The sequence below is a fragment of the Montipora capricornis genome, chromosome 13 (assembly GCF_036669925.1).
Source record: "Montipora capricornis isolate CH-2021 chromosome 13, ASM3666992v2, whole genome shotgun sequence".
Taxonomy (NCBI): Eukaryota; Metazoa; Cnidaria; class Anthozoa; order Scleractinia; family Acroporidae; genus Montipora; species Montipora capricornis.
Genome location: NC_090895.1, coordinates 12,298,039 through 12,303,227, shown reverse-complemented (window position 1 = coordinate 12,303,227; position 5,189 = coordinate 12,298,039).

Below are 5,189 nucleotides of genomic sequence, written 5' to 3'. Positions count from 1 at the left end.
ACCGCAGAACACTAAAAAAGTGTTGCGATTTAAACGATTTTTGCGAAAATTGCGAAAAATCGCAAAAATCGCAAACCTCTCAACAGCTAGAGAAAACAAGTCCCCCAAAAATTGTGAAAAATCGCAGAACATTGAAGACCTAGTGCCGTAGGCAATGAATAATGAAGCCTAGTGCTTGAAGTCTAAAGTTAGTTGAACGACTGCTACCACAGTGCCGTAGTCAATGAACAATGAAGTCTAAGTTAGTTGAATGACTAAGAATTGACACTGTCCCTAAAAGCGTAATTATGTAGCACAGCTCATTAACCGAACCGCAAAATGAAAGCTCAAGTTTTACGAGAGTTCTTAGGCCTAATCACTGAAACGAGCAATAAACGAGTGCTTTCTTCTTCACATGATCTCGTGAAAAGTGTAGTTGACCCTAGCAGCAAAATGGAAGATAAAATTAGGCGAAAATGCTTAGGCCTAATCAGTAAACTAGTGCATTCTTCTTACAAGATCTTGTGAAAAGTGTATTTAACCGAGCCGCAAAATGAAAGCTAAAATTTTACAAGAGATCTTAGGCCTAATCACTGAAACGAGTGCTTCACACGAGCTCACGAAAAGCGTAGTTGACCGAGCCACAAAATGAAAGCTAAAATTTTACGAGAGTTCTGAGGCCTAATCACTGAAACGAGCACTTAGGCTAAATCAGTAAACAAATGGCGATCGAATATTATTTCATGTTCTCATTTTTGTGGATACGATGTTTTCAAAAAAGTCGCGCACGAGTCCTGAGAATTGACACTGTCGCTAAAAGCGTAATTATGTAGGACAGCTCATTAACAACCGCAAAATGAAAGCTAACTCACGAAGTAAATTCATATTTATGAAAGCTAACTCACGAGATATATTCATGCGTAGCGGGCTTATTTCTGCTCGTGGATTAAAGAACGAGAGATATTCATGCATAGTGCGCTTGTTTCGGCTCGGGTATATCTATTTGTAGTGCGTTAGAATAACGTTGTTGTTTGAAAAAGTGTTTGTGATCATATGATTCACAAAATTAAAGAAAGGGTACAAGACATGTATTTTGTTTTGTTGTTCTCATGTTGACAAATGAGGCATCGATGCGCTCGATTAAGCAACGGAGTTGTTATTCATTTTGGCGACTGCGGGACTCCGAAAGCAGCATTGCAACTCGAATGCGGCACTGCGAGAGCAGTTTTTCGAGTTAGATAATTTGTGGTCCGGGTATTTTGAAATCTTGCCCATGAATGTTTGCCAGCACAACAAGTTCGAGTTCTCCATATGACAATTGCAGTCATTTGTTTACATTTGAAAGCACAGCTTCCTCAGAAAACTGGTGGCAACATTGCCTTTCTTTCCTTCTGTAAGAGCACCCAGAGCCATCTTTAAAAAACTTTCTAACCGCCCAAGCTTTCTAACTTTCTATAGTTCAAAAGGTTTTTCACTTATATAGCATATATTATAGAATATAATGTTAGTCACATTAATTCGCGGAATTTGCGAAATTAAAGCCCCGCCCAAACGGACTCGCAAGTAGACGCAAGTTGGACGCAAGTTTCAAAAAAGCCACTTCAGTGCACACCTGCACTCGCGCTAAAGAAACCAACTTGCGTTCAATTGCGTTGGGTGGCCAAACGGTGAAAAACTTGCGTCTACTTGTGTGTGGATTTTGAGCTCCATCAAAGTGCAAGAAAGTCATTGCAAGTCATCGCAAGTCTTCCCAAGTACACGCAAGCAGGCGCTTAATGCGTCACGAAAATTTAATGTAACAAGAAGCCCTTTACAAATGGCCCTTTGTGACGTCCTTATTGACGTCACTGCTTATCTAATCCACCATCCAATGAAAATTAAATGAAAAATATGCCGCTTGGGCGGCCGGGGACTCCATTGTTTGGGCTTCCTGTGCCCCTGTGATGTCATCACGGCATCACACCTCACTCCACTATCCAATATATATTGAATAAAATTATGTGAAAAATACATTATGCCTTGACTTGCTGCCTGGTCTTCCCGTTACTCCACCGCCTGAGTGTCTTGTGTCCCTGTGACGTCATCACGACTTCACACTCGTCCACTCAAACATGCCTTGGCCTGCCGCTTGGGCTTCCTGTGACTCCAGAAACACGCCTGGGGTTGCAGGCCAAGAACTGACGACGATGACCACGACCATTCACCAAGAATACAGGGTAATTTATGAAGTGGTGCCTGACGGGCCACTTAATAAGGCTTAAAAAGTATTTTATTATTTACAGGGAGAGAAGGATTGTATAAGAACAGTGAGGCCAAGCTCAGGGATCTGTTTTGGCACAATATTTTTGGGGCATACTGGAAACCATTATGTGGCTATTGTCCCTACAAATACGGTAAATAGATGTTTCTAATGTTTTCAATGTTCCTGAAGAATACCTTGGGCTAATACAAATCCATATCCATAACTAGGGAAGACATGTCAGAGGGGGGGGGGCAGTGAAAATAATATGTGATGCTAAAAAGTTGACGAAACCATGATACACCTTTTTTACAGGGTACCGGTAGTTATGCTGATGCCACAAAATTGCCAGCCAGTACCTCAGATGATAATGTAGTAGTTGTCGAGAGGAAGACGGCGGTTTTGAAAAAAGAGCGGTTACCACCAAATAAATCTCAAGAGAATGATGTCTTTAATCAACACTTCTGGAAAACGGTCTGTCCATTATATTAAACAGTCATTTAACAAGGCCGGGTTGCTCCCCCCCATGCACTGAGGATTCCCCACAGGATTTCGACAGTGAAGCCGGGGAACCTTATGAGGGTCGGGTTATAATGGAACGCACTATAGCGGAGCTTGTAGGCAGTGCCTACAGTTTTTATTTTAGAGTTTTACAAATAAAATTGAACAGTTGGTACATGTGCCTTTCATACTTCTGTAAAATCCTGTTCATCCTTATTGTTCATTTTTTTCAGACACAAAGGAAGAGAAGACGGCAAATTCCTGAAATGGAATGGTGGGGCGAAGAAGAATTCAACCCTGGAGTTCCTGTTTGGAGGGGCGAGCCACAGGTGAGGAAAGTTATTTCAATGATGGAAACTTGTAATGATCTTGATATCCATGTTGATTCTTCCCAGTTAATATTTGGACCCTGGCTAGAGTATGAAATGGGAAAAAGAAGGCTTTTATTTCCATTGATGTCAGGAAATTGAGAAAATTGCTTTTTTTTGATCCCCAGTTTCATCTTTTTCGTAAGGATGATCGGGAAGAAATCATAACCATTTCAGAGGAATCAGCCGACGAAGATAGCACGCCAAAGGAATCGAACGACTTGAATTCCAGCTAAAAGGATTAAAAGACGGCGAAATTCGTCGGTACGTTTCTCCTGGCATGACATTAAATAATAAAGTAGCGATAAACAAAAAATACCGAGAACGATAATAATGCAACTGCCTTGTTTTCCCTATTATAGAAAGAAGACAAGGAGAAAGATGTCGATGTGATAGATCTGACCATGTCGTTTGAAGAGCTTAGCTCTGCTGAGAACACACCAACAAAGACAGGGCAGAATCGTCATCCTTCAAATGCGAAAGCCAAGGATCTATTCAATGACAAATCGAGGTAAAAGGAAGTACAATTATTACTGCTAAGAGGGTGAAGGAAAAAAAAATAGCCTAAATTGTCATGAGTTAAGATGACTTGCAATCTAAGGCAAAATTGGGCATTCAGAACTAACTTTGGTTGCGGGAAAAGGCGGTAGAAGTAAAAGAGCAACTAACTCTGTTTACGACTTAAGGCATTTAAGATTGTTATCGTTATCGTCATTGTTTCAGTACCACGGTATGCCCTGATGTTCCCCTTCAAAAAAGAACCAGGGAGTGATTCAGACGAAGAATTGCTACGACCCGCCTTCAGGTAAAACTGTTGCGAATTAAAATTTCAGCTGGCCCATGAATCCTGTTGTGAAAGTATCTCATAGGAGGAGGAGGGGAAGAGGGCGAATACCGGGCCCGGCAGGCCTCTACCTTTTTGTAATGTGTTGGCTAAACGAGGCAGCAATGTTGCAGCAACAGTTTGTGCGTGCCCATGTTTCCACGATGTGTGGAATATGGGAAAGTCACATGAGAAAAGGGTCAGATTCCCCTTTAGCCCCCTCCCGCTGTGCTTAACCCTGGAAATGCACAGAAAACCACGTTTTGGGCCTCAACTAGCAGTTTTCGGTCGGTGTGGTGTCTATTTGCAGCGAAATGGCTAAAAATCCTATTTGGCACAAAAAAAATAATAAATTTTCCTTTAAACAAGAGCGAAATAGCGCTATGTTTTTCATTTGGCGCATGCTAACCTTTTTCCATTTTTTTTCCTCGCTTTTCTCTTTCCTTTTCCTTTCTTTTTCTTTTTCATCTGTATGGACTCGTTCTGGGATTAACTTTCAAGGAAAGGGAAAATTTAACCAGTAAATGGTACTAGGGAATAGCTTTATTTGTCATCGATCTTTTCACGGAAACGTTGGTGTTTCTCTAGTGTGCACCTAGGGCAGGATTTGTTCAAATTTCCAAAAGTAGATAGTTAAGTTCATTTGGCGCATGCTAACCTTTTTCCATTTTTTTTCCTCGCTTTTCTCTTTCCTTTTCCTTTCTTTTTCTTTTTCATCTGTATGGACTCGTTCTGGGATTAACTTTCAAGGAAAGGGAAAATTTAACCAGTAAATGGTACTAGGGAATAGCTTTATTTGTCATCGATCTTTTCACGGAAACGTTGGTGTTTCTCTAGTGTGCACCTAGGGTAGGATTTGTTCAAATTTCCAAAAGTAGATAGTTAACCCTTTAAGCCCCGAGGGGTTCCCCATTGACGAGTAAAATCGTCTGGCGTTAGACAGAGTAAAATCTATAAGTGCCATTTGGCACTATCGGGGCTGAAAGGGTTAAAGAAAGGTCTATCCTTGCTAAATTTGATGGTTATCAATTTTATCGATTAGAATAAAATCACGTGACTTGAGAAATGTATTAGTTTGCATACCCTCTTTGGACTTAATATGAACCGATCCGGGTTTTAAGGGTTAAAAGTATGTATCAACAAGCTACTCCATACGATACCCCACCCCCCACCCTCCCCTCACCCCCTGTATGCCTGAGGGTTAAACAAGGAGTTGAATTAAATAGTTTGTGTTGAATGGAACCTCTTTGAGTCAATATCTTTACTCAGGGGGCTCATA